Here is a 20,112-nt window from a genome sequence, read left to right on the forward strand (position 1 = left end):
TGAATGTTGGTGGAAGTGAATGTTGAACTTAATGATGAATTGTGTGCATTGAGCACTTGAACATTCTGCCCAGAATTGTTGCTGAAATTGTGTACAATATATGTATAGAAGTGTTGTTGATTGAATATTGTAGTAATGAGGAGGAGAAGGAACATTAAATTGGGAGTGTATGAGCTTTGTGCAGGTTGTGTATTGAAGGCAGCACCTAAATGAGGCCATAAGTGCTAAACTATGAACCCAATTGGTATGAGGCCAATATGGGGTGAAACTAGACACCAAATAGGCCAACTTTCATGTAGAAAGGTTGCCAAAATTCTGCCTAGAAACTGACCTTAACAAGTGACCAAGTCCGGATTAGTGCATTTAAGGCCTGAAAACTGACCATTTGGGCAGCAGTTAGTGTTTAGGCCATAACTCACTCAAAACAGGTCCAATTGACCTGAAATTTTGATCATGAATAGTTAAGACCTATATCTACAAGTCTTATGAAGACACCCAAGCCCAAAAATGACCATAAGCAAGTCAAAAAGCTTGCACAAGTTCGGGTCCAAAAACTGGCCGAACCTAAAATGACCTAAAGTGACCAATTTTGATACATTTTGACCAGCAATAGTAAAATGACCATAACTTGGTCTACATAACTCAGAATGACCTGAAATTTTTCCCCGCGTTCCATAAGACATAGATTTACAAGTATGTAGTTTGGACCGAAACCCAAAAACCGAGGGAACTAGGTCGTCCGCCTAGGTCAAAATAGTACACCGAAATTCGGTAAATTGCTATAAAATGCAATACACTTGGAAATGAAATTGGTAACGTATACCAACATTAAAGGGCTATAAAATGTGACATATTGGTAACATTAGAATTGACTCACGTAGAGTGCATCAAGGGTCAACATTATAGGTTGACTAATGAAATGAATTGAAGGGAATAGTACCAAGAGAAATAGGACTTTAAGCTAGACAAATCTAGCACACAAAAATTGAGAAATTGACCAAATTTTGCACTAAAGGTGCAATCTGTCCAGCTTTAGTAAATTGACCATATGTTGGTCTATACAACTCAGAATGACCTGAAAGTTTGCCCCGCGTGCAATAAGACATAGAGCTACAATTTTGCTTCTTTGACCAAAAGCTAAAAACCAAGGAAAATAGGACTTTATGCTAGATCAATCTAGCTCACTAAAATTGAAAATTGGTAATTACATAAAATGATGCTTGAAGTGATTTGGCAATGAATGCAACTTGTAAAAATGGTAAATTGCACTATATTGGCAGCATATTGAAATGCAAATTGTGACATGTTGATACTAGAATCAACTTATCCATAATGTATAAAAAGGTCAATATTTTCATTGACCAGTGAATTGTGTAATGACCAGTAAACCCTGAAAATAAAGAAATAAATATTTAATCTTGTAATATGCCCTAATTTGCCTAGTTGACTAGTTTGGATAGGTTGGCATGCCAATAGGATTCTGACAGCTGTTCTGTAAATGACTTTACGTCATAGTGTGTTCTATGGCTTATTATGCCATACTATGATTTTAATAGCCTATGGCTATACAGTTTGTGTTATTATACTCGGCTTAATGCCTGATTGATTATATGGCTTTTTAGCCACATTATTTGTACACCGGGAGACACTTTGTGACCAATGGTGTGACGGCCCGAGGTACTAAGTACCCAGTGCTAGTATATTTGTTTATCCAGTCTGGTCAGTGTATAGGCTATATGGGCAGTATTTAAAACATTATTCAATTCAGGAAGCTAATTTAAGTTAAGTATAATGAAATTTCAGTGCAATTAAATTAAGTATTGAATGAATGAGTAAAGGAGATTAGCAAAAGAAACATAACAAAAATATAAATTGCAGAACTGTAGAGACTTGAAATACAATACAGTTAGAATAATTTGTATACTGGGTAGTATTACTGAAAAGTTATAAACTAAGCACTTCCAAAGAGAAACAAACTAGTATATAAGATCGTTGATACTAGAAATACCATACCAAATTAAATTGATTCTTGAGTATCCAAATTATGATTTATTTCTTTCTTTATTTGTATATATTATTTCTTGTTATACTATTGCACTACTGAAGGTAAAACCAGTAGACTGTCGAATGAGATTTTTGGAGTCCAGATCTGCAGAAGTGTCAGAAGAATTGAAGGTTGTCACCTCCTCAGCAATGCATGTAGATAGGGCTCATTTTAAGCATGTTTTATAATCTGTACATTATAATTACTGCTATTATTGTAATGTGAATTAGTAACTGTAATTTTATTTGTATATTCTGTACTTGATAAATTTATGTACTTAGTTGGCAAATTATGCAAAATAATAAAATGTAAGAATTTTGATATATGAGTTAAGTATCTGATCATGATGATTCTGATTGAGATTGAGTATGAAAAATTTTGAGACTGATTCTGAGTTGTGAATTGGAGTATATATTGAAATTGTTTTTGGCAGGTTCAGAAGAACTGTTAGTCCAAATTACTGCCAAAGACTACTGGATTATCATTGAAATTTTTGAATTTTCCAAATTAGTCAGATTTTGATAAAAGTAAAAATAGCCTAAACCTCAGATAAAGTTTTTGAACAAGTAAATCTAGAACTATAATGAAATCAGATAAGATCAGGTGCTCCGGCACGCCGTGTAGCACGCTTTGCTCGGCTACACTGTAGACGAGTGAGGGGTGTTACACATTAAAAATTATTCACCTATAATGCATCGAGGGTCAACATTTTAGGTTGACTAAGAAAAATAATAGAATTCAATAAATTAATTATTAAGCCTTATTGTTAGAGACAGTTTAAATGAGTACTGAAACACTTCAAATTGTGTGTTTCAGTTAGCAAAGACTCAGGGAAGGGGAAGGAAACACTGAGTCAGGGCCAAGAGACATTTATCAGAGGTTTGCGCACAACAGTTATTTCTTTTGAATTTTTCAATTAAAATAAATTATGACTATTTGTATATTATTGTTTTAAATTGTAAAAATTGTTTGAATGATATTTGATTGAAAAGCATTGTAAATGGTTTGAAACCAAAGCTATCATGTATATTGCTTGAATTCCTCACTAGCTTGTCTAGTGGGACGAATTGAGTTTGAATTCTCTCTCTGGCTGAAGTGTTGAGGTGTGTGCCTGTTGAAGACGAATAGAATGAGTACTCATATTATTGCTAGCCAGCTATGTTATTCCTCACTAGCCATCGGCTCTTGGGATGAATTGGACTTTGGAACATGATTAAGCTGTGTGTGTGTGATTTATTAATAATTATTATGATATTGTAAAATGGAGTTTAAATTCTTATTGGCATTCACTGTCTTTTGAATTTAACTATGGTTTTAAGTATCCATTATTTATGTGACTTATGATTTATGATTTAAAGTTGTATTTTGTTAATGTTGTGCACCACTGAGACATTGGCTCAGCGATAGCTTTTCATTACTGTCGCAGGTAGACAGACTGACAGGGCAGCAGACTAGGCTGCTAGTACTACATTGAGATTTCATCGAGTATATGGAGTATACCATACTTTGCATTTTGTATTGTAATGTATGTTCACTGTATGTATATATTGTTCTTGGTTTTGAGCAGTTGTAAATTAAAATTGTACATTAAAGTTGTAAAATAAATTGTGAATTATTTTGGCTTGTAAAATTTGTGATATATTTCTTTTATCTTAGCTTTTGAAAACACTGGAAAAATTATTGTGGATTTGAGTTGGCAAATGTTGAGAAACATATTGTGTTGATTAAATATTGGAGTTTGGGGATTGAACAAAATATTGGAAGTGCTTTTACAGGTTTTTAAAGAATTGTTTTATTCAAAATACAGATGGCACTCTGCCAAAATTTTTATAGAAATTATTAATTCTTCAAATGTATTATCTGGTTTCACTTCAGTTAAAAATTTTTTTAACACCTGTAAATAGTGCTCACCACTATAAAAAGAAGTAAGAAAAGGTTTAAAATTCCTTGTAGTGTATTTAATGGGTTATCAGTATACGAAGTTGGTAATTCATTAGGTATACTACGAGATCATGTTATGCCTTACGGAGGGGTAGGGTGTGACAGTATTATAGGGTATTTGGAAATGGAGTATCTGGTAAGTATGGAAAAGTCAATATTTTGACCAATTGGTCAAATGAAAAGTAACCATAACATACCACATACAAGAATTCAATTCTTAGGGGAAAAATTACAAAGTAAATTTAGTATGCAAAAATGAACTAGTGGAATTAATTATTATTGTCACACCTTACCCCTCTATAAGGCATAACATGATTCCGTAGAATACCTAATGAACTACCAAACTTCACCTATCGATAACTCATTAAGTACCCTACAAGGGATTTTAAAATAATTTTCTTACTTTTTACAAGTGGTGATCATTTTCTAATAGGTATCAAAATAATTTATTAGAGTTTGAAAACTAGTTAAGATTTTTGTCCCATTTTATTTTTCTGCAAATTTTATAAAAATTTCGGCAGAGTGCCGTCTGTATTTTGAGAAAACAGTTCTTCAAATACTTGTAAAAGGCACTTCCAATGATGTATCTCATCAACTTTCTCAATTCCACATCCATCCCAACCAATTTCAACATCATTTCTCAAATTCCAAAATTCAACATCATCAAAATACTACTAAGTAATATCATTCAATTTAAAACAAAATACTTCCATTCATATTTCATTAAAGATAAAACAATTTATATACTTCATTCCAAAAATTTACATTAGAAAAATCCAAACTAAAATTTATTGTAAGCTTTATACAACTACTCACGACCATTTTCTACATTTACATATATCAAAATAATTTTTACAATCAGGTTATAAAATATACCCGATAAAACTTCAGAGAAGATGGCTACACAATCCTTAGTAGCTCACTCTGCTGCTCCTCTAGTCTCTATATCTGCGACAACAATAACAGCCATCACTGAGTACTATGACTCAGTGGTGCACAATATACTAAAATAATCTTTACGCGGAATTTAAATCATACTTATTCACAAATTTAGCTGAACATGAGATATAAATTCAAAACATGATTTATAAAATTTTAATCTAAATAATTTCATTTTGAAAGTCTCAAAACAAATTTCATAAAAGCACACAGTTATTTCATGCCATTCAAAACAATAATCATCTCAATAGCCAGAGGCTTATGAGAAGTCACATCACAAGGCTAGTTAGCTCAAATATATGGGAACCTATTCTTTTTCTTCTTCTACTGGCACACACCTCAACACTTTAGCCACAGAAGGAATGAAAATTCGAAACTGATTTCCCCCACTAGTCATGCTAGTGAGGTATTCAAATATATGGTCATGACACTGTGGTTTCAAAACTATCTTAACAATTTACTAAACATTTATTGTCATTTCAAACACAAACAATTAATCTTTCAACAATTTAAATCAAAAGCATAATAAACATTTCAATCCAATTGTGTCACAATTTAATATCTCAATTCATTCAAAAATAATTTGCAAAAGAAAATTTACAGAAATTCTATGTTGTGCACAAACCTTATACGAGTCGCATCTTGGCCTTGACTCGACACCTCGGATTCTTTCCTGATATTCCTTTCCACTGAAACACACAATTTCACAGTGTTTCAGTATCACAATTTATCATAACTCCAAAAACAAATTCAAATCTACCTATACATAGCTTTAATATGCTAAGCTTGACGTTCTTTAAAATTTGTATTTCGGAGTTACTATTCACGACACTATTCAAGTCAATTTATTGACTTTCTAATGCTTAATAGGTATGGGAATTCCAATTTCACTCACATACCACATTTTGGTTACCTAATTTGTTGGTTTTGGTTGTTTTCTCAAATTTTAAGTCTTTTTGGAAAAATTGTAAATTTTTAGTTTTGGTGTCCTGTTTTGCACTATTTCATTGGTCATGTTTCTGTTAGAATTTGGCTAAGTTTTCTTCATAGAAATTGTTCCTTATTGTCTTAACTTTATTTCTCTTCATGAATCACTCCATTTGGAGTTTGTAGCTCAAGTTATAGCCTTTTGAACATGCCTGGCCGGATTGGCCTAACCCAGATTTTCTGGGCACCAACTTGGTTCTGGCAATTTTAGGTCACTAACTTTGGGTGGCTAAATGACTTGGTTAAGGGCATAATTTGGACTTGTGTTCCCATGAAAGTTGTTTGGCTATGTCTCAAATTTTCACCGGTAAAATTTCAGGTCATTTGAACCTGTCTAGCCCCAGTTATGGCCAAATGAACAAACACTGTTCATTTGGTCATTTTTGTACAGGTTAGATAGCCTAATCCGGATTTGGCCAATTTTTTCACTACGCTATGGTCACTTTTTGGGCATGATTCCTAAATAAAAAATGTGCCATTTTGTGTTTAGTTTCATTTCCAATTGACCTCACACCAATTGGGTTTGTAAATTTTCAGTTTTGATCCCTGAAATGGACCTTGGTCATGCTGTCTACAGAATGTCCATAACCAATCCAAATTTCCATTTGGTTCCAACACTTCCAGCACACCACAATTGGTCATACATGACCATTTTTCAGCTTAAACAAGGTCAAACACACCATTTGAGTAATTCTCAAAATTTTGTCTCTCAAACCCTAGGTCCAAAACCCTAACCTTGTAATTCTTTCACTTATTGCAAATAAAGTATCTCACTATGTTCTACACACTTAATTACACTTCTATATCACTTTAAGTTCATCAAACTCAACCAATTTCAACTCCCATATAGGCTGGCTGAAATTCACAATTAGTCCCACAAATTTGTTTTGTTTCCATTTTTCATAATTTCTAAGTTTATTCAACTATAAACACAATAATTAAACTAAAAATTTCAAGTTTAGCTTACTAACCTTTCTTAGAATTTCAAATCCTTCAATTCTCTATCTTTTTCCCTTTCTTTTCTCCTTCAAGCTTCTTTTATAGTTGAGATAGCAAGTTTTCTTTAGGGTTTAGGGTTAAACTTATGGGGCAAAACTAAGTTTTTTAAGCTTTAAAAGCTTGTTAATGGTGGAACAATGGAGGGAGAGAGGTTTGGGAAGTGTAGCTGCCGACTTGGGTAAGGAAGAAGGAAATGATTTTTTTTTTGTCATTTTAGTGTTTTATTTTATGTATTTGAATTGGTCAAAATTTGTGGGAATTTAAAAAATAACTTTGACATCATGATGATGTCATCCAAGTGATGTAAACAACCTTTTTCTTTTCTTTTCTTTTCTTTTTTTTCATTTATTTTTCCTTAGTTCTTTAATTTAATTCTTAATCCCAAAATTTTCTTTTCACTGATTTTATTGAATAGTTAGGTCAGGAGTCAGCTCTAGGGGTCAATTGACCAAATTGCCCCTCACCGGTTCGACCCGCTTTGCAATTAATTTAATATTTCTTCCGGATCCCTAACCTAATTATTTGACCTGCTTAACAATTCTTTTTTGTGATTTTCTCTTTTTCACTGTGTTCGCAATAGTCCTAAGGACCACAGCGTCACATTTTACCATTCGAAATTTGAGTTTAAATCAACCTCACAGTCCTTCCCGAGAAGGTGACCCATTGCTGTGACTCTCAGCTCATTTAACTTCTTATGTTATATTTTTCTTATTTATACTTAACCAATTGACAATTACTAATTATTTGTATTCAGGGCTTATCTAGTTGTCTTATATGTGGTTCTAATCCCCTTAATTATCCGGACTGACACCGATCACCGGAATAGTTAAATATACCAGGCTATGCAAATAGGAGTGTTACAATTCTCCCCCCCTTAAAATAAATTTCATCTCGAAATTTTACCTGGTATCAGTTTCTGAATAGCTGTGGGTGCTATCTCCTCATGTCCTTCTCTTGTTCCCAAGTAGCCTCCTGGTGCGAATGATGGTTCCACATCACTTTCACTAACGGTATCTGCTTGTTCCGTAGCTGCTTCACCTCATAAGCTAGAATCTCTATGGGTTTTTCCTCATATGTGAGGTCTGGATTCACTTCAATTTGTTCTACTGGTAGTACATGAGATGGGTCTGATTGATACCTCCTCAACATGGACACATGGAAGATGTTATGTATCTTCTCTAACTCTAGAGGTAGTGCCAAACGATATGCCAAAGGACCCACTCTTTCCAGAACCTCATATGGCCCGATGAAATGAGGACTCAATTTCCCCTTTCTGCTGAATCTGATAATTTTCTTCCAAGGGGAAACCTTAAGGAATACTTTCTCACCCACAGCATACTCAATATCCCTTCTCTTTAAATCAATGTAGGACTTTTAATGGTCTGATGCAGTCTTAAGTCAATCTCTGATCACCCTGATCTTTTCCTCGGTTTGCTGAACAATTTTGGGCCCAATCATCTTCCTTTCACCTACTTCATCCCAACATAGGGGAGTTCTGCACTTTCTGCCATACAAAGCTTTATATAGAGGCTTCTCAATGCTTGATTGGTAGCTGTTGTTGTAAGCAAACTCAATCAAAGGTAAGTGTGTGTCCCAACTGCCCTCAAACTCAATCACACAAGCCCATAGCATGTCCTCCAAGATCTGAATTACCCTCTTAGACTGGCCATCTGTCTGTGGGAAGAATGCTGTACTGAAGTTCAATCTAGTTCTTAGGGCTCTCTGAAGACTACCCCAGAATCTAAAAGTGAACCTAGGATCTCTGTCTGATACAATGGATACTGGCACCCCATGCAGTCTTACTATCTCATCAATGTACAACTTGGCTAACCTTTCTAAACTGTAGTCCATCCAAACTGGCAGAAAATGAGCAGACTTGGTTAGTCTGTTAACAATGACCCAAACTGCATCATGACTCTTCTGTGTCCTCGGAAGTCCTATCACAAAATCCATCATTATTCTCTCCCATTTTCATTCTGGTACTGGTAGTGGATGTAACAAACCAGCGGGTACTTAATGCTCTGCCTTCACTTGTTGACAAGTTAGGCATTTGGAAACAAATTTTGCCACATCTCTTTTTATACCCATCCACCAGTAATGCTCCTTTAGCCCTCTATATATTTTTGTGCCACCAGGGTGTATGGCAAAAGGAGACTCATGTGCTTCTTTCAAAATGATCTTCCTCAAATCAACATCATTATGTAACACCCTCCCGGTAGCAATTCCGTACATTCTACTGTTCCGGTGACCGGTGTCGGTCCGGACAGCTAGAACGTCCGGAAAAATATTTAAACTAAAGTGAGGAACCATAATTAACTCAAATATTAATAAGAAAAATTTAGTAAAAATTTTAGAAATAAAATACAACCAAGTTAAGCAGTAGGTGCCTAGCGAGGGTAACCTGAGGGAAGTTGCGGTTCTCTCAACTAGGAGCCCTAGACCTGAGGGAAAAATCATAAAATAATTTTTAAGACTCTAGAGAAGGGTCATTGAGGTCCCTATGGCATTAGAATGCCAAGAAAATACCTAGAAAAACTTTTCAATCAGTACAGACAATTTTGACCCGTTAAGCCAAACAGAGGGCATTTTGGTCATTTCGCCTTCAGAGGTGATTTTTGGCCTAAATGTCAATTAAAATAAGAGAGATTAAGACACATAAAATAAATTTAAAATCATGAAAATTGTAATGGAAAATGGAAAAAGAAAAGAAGAGAAAAAGGAAAAATAAAATAGGATTAATGACATCACTCATGATGTCATTCAAAATTTTATTAATTAAACTTAAATTTCCATTAGATAAATGAGTAGAATGGGACAAATTTGACTAAAATTCAGTTTCATCTTCTTCCTATTTCTCTTCCTTTTTGCCGTCCACCATTGCTCCCTTCTTCCACCATTTTTATCAAGCTTTGAACTTGATTTTCTCTTCATCCACTCACTAAAACCCATAAGTCCCTTCATCAAAAATTAATCCCACACCTAGACAAAGCAATTGGCAGCCAAGAAGAAGAAAGAAAGTGAAGTTTGGGGCTTAGAAAAATCTGCTTACAAGAGGTTAGTGCATTATATACCTAAAACTCTTTAATTTCATGATTAGGGACTTGAACTTAGTAAGAATTGTAATTTAAATGAACAAAAACTCATGTGTATGTGTACATGAATTTCGGCTGCCCTAGTGAAGGAATAGGAATGAGTGTTTTTGATGAGCTTGAAGTGAACTAGAAATCATGTTTGAAGTTTATAAACATAAGAATAATGAATTAGTAGCTAACTAAGGTAAATTGTATAAATCATGAATTTGAATTAGGGTTTTGGGAGAAAAATGTGAACTTGGCTTATGAAATTGTTAAAGAACATCCTAATGGTCAATTAGTGACCATTTGAGAAAATTTGACCATAATTTAGGCAAAAATATAGCATGGCAAGTGAATGAGTATGCTGCCTTGTGAGTGCAGCAGGGTGACTGAAATTTCAGTCCACTTGGACTGCCATATCTTTGGCTATGTTGATCCAATTGGTATTTGGCCAATTGGACATGAAACTAGGCTTATAATGGCACATTTTTTATGAAGAAAACATGCCCAAAAGACCAAAGCAAGAGGACCAAAAGTTGGCCCCAATCCGGATCCCCTGCAACAGCACCTGCAGAAATGACCAAATGAACAGTATTTGGCCATAACTCACTGTAGATATGGTCAATTGACCTGAAATTTTTACAGCAAAAAGTTAAGATATAGAAAAACAACTTTCATGAAGAAACCTACCCCAAATTATGACCAGAACCTCACCAAAATGGCAGTCACAGTCACTGTTCATGTTACTGTAGATTTGGTAATTTCTGCAGAATGGAAATCCGGCCAGCTGTGGTTTTTGGACCATATCTAGAGCTTCAAAACTCCAAATGGAGTGATTCAAAAAAGGAAATTCAACTAGACAAAATAAGGAACAACTTTCATGTTTGCCATTTCTTCAAATTCCCACTGAAACAGTGTCTAATGGAACAGTAAATTTGAGTTCCAAAAACTGAAAATTCTGCTTCCCTTGGTTTAAACTTTGAAATGGTATAAATGCTTAATGCCAACAAGTTTTGAATGCCAAATGTGGTATGTTGGGAGTGCCAAAGTCAATGTACATATTTTCTATCTAAAAGTCAACATTTTTGTTGACCAATGAAGTGAATAGTGACACCAAAACTTGAAATTCACAAATTGAAGAATTTAAAAGTTTCAAATGCCCTAGTATACCTAACAAGATTGGTTTGGATAGTTGGCATGCCAATAGGGTTCGATTAGCGATCGCACATGACAATATGCCATTCTGTGATTTTATGGCTTTTAGCCATTCTGACCTTGTATTGAGATTTGGCCTTGTGTCTGATGTATTTACAGCTTGTTAGCTGTTCTGTTGCACACCGGGAGATGCATATGTGACCGATGGTGTGACGGCCCGAGGTACTTGATACCCAGTGCCAGTTTACCCTTTTATCCAGTCCAGTCATCTAGTGTAGGTTACTTGGGCAATCAAATGAATGAAAGTGGACGAAGTTAATGACATACAAATTCAAAACAAATTAAACATATACATTCACTACATATTTATTTTCTTGTTATTTCTTTTATTTTATTATTGCACCACTAAGCATTATTGCTTAGCGCGTTGCTTTTGCCACGCGTAGGTTCTGGAGATACAGATCGTGAGCCCAGTAGACCGCAGACTAGGTGAGTTCATCCTGCAGCTCTGCACAGTGTCCGTGTCACCTCACTACCTGCAGTGCATTGGTAGGGCACTAGGTGTCATTTTGTCATTTTGTAACTAAATTTTTATTTTCTCATATGTATTTGGATTTATGTAATGTATTTTGAGGTTCATGTAAATAATAAAGATTTATGGTTATGTATGGAAGTAATTTGAGTATTTAATTGTTGTTTATATATGAGAACCCTGAGAAATGATGATTGAGAACTGAAACTGAAAAAAATATTGAGATTTTGATATTGAGACTCTATTGATGAATTGAAGTTGGGATTGTTTGGAAATTATTTGGAAGTGTTTTTAACAGGTTCCGAAGAACTGTTTTCTCCATTTTTAGCCTGCAGACTCACTGGATTTTCTTTAAAATTTTCGGAATCTCAAATAAATAATACTTTTGATAAATGGCTAAAATAAATTATATTTTATAAATTATATTCACAAGCATGATATAAATTAATTAAGGTATATTAGAGTGTGCCGGTACACCGTGTGGCATTACTTACTCGGGTATACTGTACATGGGTAAGGGGTGTCACACATTAGGAATGCACATTTTGCCCTAGTGCAGTAATAGACCGTCATCTCTTATTGAGAATTCTAGTTTCTTGCCCTGTGTGACTTCTTTCAATAGCTTCTGATACCTTTCATCATTCTGAGCAGCCATTCTGATCTAGTCAATCAACACTGGTTGTACATGCCATGCAATTGCTGTTTGCCCCTCATCATTAATCTCTAAGCTGGCATGTAATGATCTCAACTCATGTACCATAGACAAAGGAGAAACTCTAAGACTTGCCGTAGTCTTGCGACTTAAGGCGTCAGCCACCATATTAGCTTTCCCTAGCTGATAGCCTATTAGACAATCATAGTCTTTTATTAACTCTAACCATCTCCTCTGTCTCAAATTCAACTCTTTCTAGGTGCCTAGATACTTCAAACTCTTATGATCTGTGTAGATGTAGCACTTCTCCCCATACAAATAGTGTCTCCAGATCTTAAGAGCAAATACAATAGCTGCAAGCTCCAAATCATGTGTTGGATAATTCCTCTTATGCAGTTTTAGCTGGCGTGATGCATAGGCAATGACATTTTGATCTTGCATCAATACACAGCCTAAGCCATTATGAGAAGCATCACTGTAAACTGTATATTCTTGACCTGGAGTAGGTAAAGTTAGGACTGGAGCTTCAGTCAAACACCTCTTCAATTCATCAAAACTCTACTGACATTTATCCGTCCACTAAAATTTCACATCTTTTCGAAGTAGCTTAGTCAATGGAGATGCTAACATGGAGAATCCCTTTACAAATCAACGGTAGTATCCAGCTAAACCTAGAAAACTGTGAATCTCTGTGATATTTCTGGGTGGTCTCTAATTAAGGACAGCTTCTATCTTACTTGGATCTACCTTGATGCCCTCTATTGATACTACATACCTCAAGAAAGATATTTCCTTCAGCCAAAATTCACACTTCGATAATTTGGCGTATAGTTGTTTCTCTCTCAATGTCTGCAGTACAATCCGTAAATGTCTATCATGCACTTCTGCACTCCTCGAATAGACCAATATATCATCTATGAATACTACAACAAACTAGTCGAGGTATGGTCTGAAGATAGTGTTCATCAGATCCATAAAAGCAGCCGAAGCATTAGTTAACCGAATGCCATGACCAAGAACTCATAATGGCCATAATGGGTTCTAAAGGCAGTTTTAGGAATACTCTGCTCTTGTACTTTCAGCTAATAATAACCTGATCTTAAGTTAATTTTGGAGAACACAGCTGCACCCCTCAACTGATCAAACAAGTCATCGATGCGGGGCAATGGATATCTATTCTTTATTATCACCTTATTCAACTGCCGATAATCAATACATAAGCGGAGTGTGCCATCTTTCTTCTTAACAAACAACACTGGTGCTCTTCAAGAAAACACACTAAGGCGGATAAAGCCCTTATCAAGCAACTCTTGCAACTGCACTTTCAACTCTTTCAGTTCTGCAGGTGCCATTCTATATGGTGTTATAGAGATTGGGTCCACACCACGCATAACATCAATCTCAAACTACACCTCTCTTTCTATAGGTAATCCTGGCAATTCATCAGGAAACACATCCGGAAAGTCACATACTGTAAGGATGTCCCTGAGTGTTGGACTCCCCACTTGGGTGTCTATCACATGTGCCAAGTATGCTTCATACCCCTTTCTGATCATTCTTCTGGCTAGTGCAGCCGAAATGATATTTGATGGCAGTAAATGCCTCTCCCCATGTATTACCACATCACTGTACAGAGGGAACCAAAAGTGACTGTCTTTAGTCTACAGTCAATCATGGCGTGATGCCTGGCTAACCAATCCATGCCCAAGATGATATTATAATCTCTGAAGGGCATTTCAATCAAATCTGACAGAAAAACATGTCCTTGGATGACCAAAGGACAATCTCTATAGATTCTATTGACCCGAACCTCTTGTCCTAATGGACTAGTTACTAGCACTTCGAAACCCATTTTGACACACGAAACAACAAGTGAATTGATTATGCTAGTACTAACATACGAGTGGTTTGAACCCGGATCAAACAGTACAAATACATTTTGATCAGAGATAGAGAATGTACCAGCTACAACATCGGAAGTCTCAACCTTTTCTCACTGTCTCATCGTAAAAACCCTAGCTGAAGCACTTCCTTGTTCTGACTGACCAATAGTACCCTGATTGCAAGAAGCAGTGCCTCTACCTCTTCCAACCGGTTGTGAACCTCTGGTAACATGACTCTGAATAGATCCTTCTGCAATAATAGGAGCTGGACCAAATCTAGGAGCACTAGTGCAGTCTTTAGCAAGATGGCCCTTGCCTCCACAGTTAAAATAGGCTCCTGTTGCCCAATAGCATTCTCCCCCATGAATCTTGCCACAAGTCTCATAGGGGCGGGGAGGTTGTGAACCCCTGCTCGACTGCTGACCAGATCTAGGGGGTCTCTGTCCAGAGAATCTGCCCCATCCAAACCTTCCACCTCGAGCTCTGCTAGGTCCCCCAAATTTCTTCTTCTTTCCAGACATACCACTAGGACTTTGCTCTACTGACTTTTCCCCCTGTCTTTCTCTGATTTTTCAGCTTTCTCTGATTTTTCTTTTGCTGGGGTCGCTTTTGATTCAATTCTTTCCAACTCAAGTGCTTGAGAAATGAGCTCTGAGAAATTACTGTGTTTGAATCCCACTACTTGCATCCGTAGGCTGGGCTTCAAACCCATCTCAAATCTCTTGCACCTTTCCTTACTGGTAGAAAGGAGACTCCCAGCATAGTGGCTTAAGCGGGAGAACTCCCTTTCATATTTTGCCACTGTTCTGTTGGCTTGTTTCAAACTCAGAAATTCTTGTAGCTTCTGATCCACATATTCATCTGAGACGTATTTCTGTCTGAACTCTCTGATGAAGTCACCCCAGGTCAGTACTGGTGGTTCAGCCAAGCTGTGGGGGATGGTCTTCCACCAATCATAAGCGTCCCCTTGTAGCAAAGATATTGAATATTCAAATTTCAGCTCATCTTAGCAGTGCAATTTCTTGAATACTCTGTCCATTCTCTCAAGCCAATGCTCTGTCTCTAAAGGGTCTGTTGTACCCTTAAATTCTGTCGCCCCATACTTAACAGCTTGTTATACTGTCTGACTGGAGCTTGAGGTTGCACCACAGTAGTCTGGGGTGGAGCTTAAGTAGGCATACCTCCAGCCATTTGTTGGAACATCATAGCCATCTGCTGAGCAAATTGTGCAGGAAACTACGACATTTGTGGGGCTAGGGCTACTGACCCACTGACATTTTGTAGAGCTGGAGCTTCTCCTTGTGCCTTAGTTTTAGCAAATTGCTCAATAGAGCAATCCACTTCTTCCATATCAGTTTGGAATAGGATATCTCCTAAATAAATAACACAAGGAGATTCCCTCCATTAGTTCAAATTTATGATGTAATGCACTGCATGTAACAAATAAGGACATTGAGCAGTTGTACTTAACAAAGAAAAGACACAAATTCACAAGTTAAAAATATTTTAAAAACTGGGCTCTAATACCACTAAAACATGTCACACCTTACCCCTCTATAAGGCATAACATGATCCTGTAGAATACCTAATGAACTACCAAACTTCACTTACCGATAACTCATTAAGTACCCTACAAGGGATTTTAAAACAATTTTCTTACTTTTTATAAGTGGTGAGCATTTTCTAATAGGTATCAAAACATTTAATTAGAGTTTGAAAACTAGTTAAGATTTTTGTCCCATTTTATTTTTTCGCAAATTTTATAAAAATTTCGGTAGAGTGCCATCTGTACTTTGAGAAAACAGTTCTTCAAATACCTGTAAAAAGAACTTCCAATGATGTATCTCATCAACTTCCTCAATTCCACATCCATCCTAACCAATTTCAACATCATTTCTCAAATTCCAAAATTCAACATCATCAAAATACTACTAAGTAATATCATTCAATTTAAAACAAAATTCTTCCATTCATATTTCATTAAAGATAAAACAATTTATATACTTCATTCCAAAAATTTACATTAGAAAAATCTAAACTAAAATTTATTACAAGTTTTATACAATTGCTCACGACCATTTTCTACATTTACATACATCAAAATAATTTTTACAATAAGGGTATAAAATATACCCGATAAAACTTCAGGGAAGATGGCTCCACATTCCTTAGCAGCTCACTCTGCTGCTCCTCTAGTCTCTATATCTGCGACAGCAATAATAGCCATCATTGAGTACTATGACCCAGTGGTGCACAACATACTAAAATAATCTTTATGCTAAATTTCAATCATACTTATTCACAAATTTAGCTGAACATGAGATATAAATTCAAATCATGATTTATAAAATTTTAATCCAAATAATTTTATTTCGAAAGTCTCAAAATAAATTTCATAAAAACACACAGTTATTTCATGCCATTCGAAACAATAATCATCTCAATAGCCAGAGGCTTATGAGAAGTCACATCACAAGGCTAGCTAGCTCAAATATATGGGAATCCATTCTTTTTCTTCTTCTACTAGCACACACCTCAACACTTCAGCTAGAGAAGGAATCAAAATTCGAAACTGATTTCCCCCACTAGTCGTGCTAGTGAGGTATTCAAATATATGGTCATGACAATGTGTTTTCAAAACTATCTTAACAATTTACTAAACATTTATTATCATTTCAAACACAAACAATTAATCTTTCAACAATTTAAATCAAAAGCATAATAAACATTTCAATCCAATTGTGTCACAATTAATATCTCAATTCATTCAAAAATAATTTGCAGAAGAAAATTTACAGAAATTCTATGTTGTGCACAAACCTTATACGAGTCGCCTCTTGGCCTTGACTCGACACCTCGGGTTCTTTTTCGGTATTCCTTTCCACTGAAACACACAGTTTCACAGTGTTTCAGTATCACAATTTATCATAACTCTAAAAATAAATTCAAATCTACTTATACCTAGCTTTAATATGCTAAACTTGATGTTCTTTAAAATTTGTATTTTGGGGTTACTATTCACGGCACTATTCAAGCCAATTAATTGACTTTCTAATGCTTAATAGGTATGGGAATTCTAATTTCACTCACATACCACATTTTGGTTACCTAATTTGTTGGTTTTGGTTGTTTTCTCAAATTTTAAGTCTTTTAGGCAAAATTGCAAATTTGCAGTTTTGATGTCCTGTTTTGCACTATTCCATTGGTCATGTTACTGTTAGAATTTGGCTAAGTTTTCTTCATAGAAATTGTTCCTTATTGTCTTAAATTTATTTCCCTTTTTGAATCACTCCATTTTGGAGTTTTGTAGCTCAAGTTATAGCCATTTGAACATGGCTTGCCGGATTGGCCTAACCCAGATTTTCTGGGCACCAACTTAGTTCTGGTAGTTTTAAGTCACTAACTTTGGGTGGCTAAATGACTTGGTTAAGGGCATCATTTGGACTTGTGTTCTCCATGAAATTTGTAGGGCTATTTTTCAAATTTCCACTGGTAAATTTTCAGGTCATTTGGGCCTGCCTAACCCTAGTTATGGCCAAATGAACAGAACTGTTCATTTGGTCATTTTTGTACAGGTCAGATTGCCTAATCCGGATTTGGCCAATTTTTTCACTATGCTATGGTTACTTTCTAGGCATGATTCCTAAATGAAAAATGTGTCATTTTGTGTCTAGTTTCATTCCCAATTAGCCTCACACCAATTGGGTTTGTAAATTTTTAGTTTTGGTCCCTGAAAGGGACCTTGGTCATGCTGCCTGCAGAATGTTCATAACCAATCCGAATTTCCATTTGTTTCCAACACTTCCAACACACCACAATTGGTCATATATGATCATTTTTCAGCTCAAACAAGGTTAAACACACCATTTAACCAATTCTCAAAATTTTGTCTCCCAAACCCTAGGTCCAAAACCCTAACCTTGTAATTCTTTCACTTATTGCAAATAAAGTATCTCACTATGTTCTACACACTTAATTACACTTCTATATCACTTTAACTTCATCAAACTCAACCAATTTCAACTCCCATATAGGCTGGCTGAAATTCACAATTAGTCCCACAAATTTGTTTTGTTTCCATTTTTCATAATTTCTAAGTTTATTCAACTATAAACACAATAATTAAACTAGAAATTTCAAGTTTAGCTTACTAACCTTTCTTAGAATTTCAAATCCTTCAATTCTCTATCTTTTTCCCTTTCTTTTCTCCTTCAAGCTTCTTTTCTAGTTGAGATAGCAAGTTTTCTTTAGGGTTTAGGGTTAAACTTATGGGGCAAAACTAAGTTTTTCAAGCTTTAAAAGCTTGTTAATGGTGGAACAATGGAGGGAGAGAGGTTTGGGAAGTGTGGCTGCCGGCTTGGGTAAGGAATAAGGAAATGATATTTTATTATTTTTTTTTGTCATTTTAGTGTTTTATTTTATGTATTTGAATTGGTCAAAATTTGTAGGAATTGAAAAAATAATTTTGACATCATGATGATGTCATCCAAGTGATGTAAACAACCTTTTCTTTTCTTTTCTTTTCTTTTTTTCATTTATTTTTCCTTAGTTCTTTAAGTTAATTCTTAATCCTGAAATTTTTTTTTCTCTGATTTTATTGAACAGTTAGGTCAGGAGTCAGCTCTAGGGGTCAATTGACCGAATTGCCCCTCGTCGGTTCGACCCGGTTTGCAAATAATTCAATATTTCTTTCGAATCCCTGACCTAATTATTTGACCTGCTTAACAATTCTTTTTTGTGATTTTCTCTTTTCTACTGTGTTCGCAATAGTCCTAAGGACTGCGGCGTCACATTTTATGGTTCTAAATTTGAGTTTAAATCGACCTTGCAGTCCTTCTCGAGAAGGTCACCCATCGTTGTGACTCTCGGCTCATTTAACTTCTTGTGTTCTATTTTTCTTATTTATACTTAACTAATTGACAATTACTAATTATTTGTATTCAGGGCTTATCTAGTTGTCTTAGATGTGGTTCTAATCCCCTTAATTATCCAAACCGACACCGGTTACTAGAATAGTAAAATATACCAGGCTATGCAAATAGGGGTGTTACAATTATAAATGGTTTGGAATGGATGCTGAAACACTTTAAAACTTTGTGTTTCAGTTGAAAAGGGATCTTTGAAGGAAGAAAGGAAATTCAATTAAAACAAGTCAACGAAAGAGTTTTGTCCACAACTAAGTCTTTTTGTTTTTTTTCACTTCCAAATTGATTTGAATAAGTTTATTGTATGATTTATGATTTTGTTGTGTTGAGAACTTTAACTTGTTGAATGAAATTGGATAAATTAAATATAAATTTTCTTATGCATTTAAGGATTTATTGCATGGTTTTGAGAATTGTAAATTTTGAGTTTGATGTGTTGCCAACATTGAGCATGAATTTATAATGATTAAATATGTTAATGGTTTGTAAACACTTTTGTGAATAGAAATTGTTTTGAATATGATTTGAAACCATAGTTGACATGGCAAAATGCTTTGTGTTCTCATTAGCTTGTCTAGTGGGATATCTCCTCCATTAGATAGGGTGAGTTCCTTCCTCTCTGGCTTGCCAGTTAGGGAAGAGTTTGGATGAGTACTCATATATGCTAGCTAGTCTTTGTTCCTCCCTTCTAGCCTCAGTTATTGGGAGAGTTTGCCTTGTTGTGGTGTATAACACGGCATCAATCGTGAAATTTTGTGTCATGGGTTCAACTGTGTGAATTGTTGGCAACGCCCTTTAAATTATGCATAATTTGATAAATTGTGGTCGAAATAAATAATTTGTATTGTTTCATGATTTAAAAGAAATGTAGATGAATAGTTACTATTTGATCAAAATGTTATTCAAATGAATAATTTGCATGATTGAAAATATTGATTTTTATATGTCATGAATTTTGAAGAATTTAGAAATTTTAAATTT

Source organism: Hevea brasiliensis, chromosome 14 (genome assembly GCF_030052815.1).
Source record: "Hevea brasiliensis isolate MT/VB/25A 57/8 chromosome 14, ASM3005281v1, whole genome shotgun sequence".
NCBI lineage: Eukaryota > Viridiplantae > Streptophyta > Magnoliopsida > Malpighiales > Euphorbiaceae > Hevea > Hevea brasiliensis.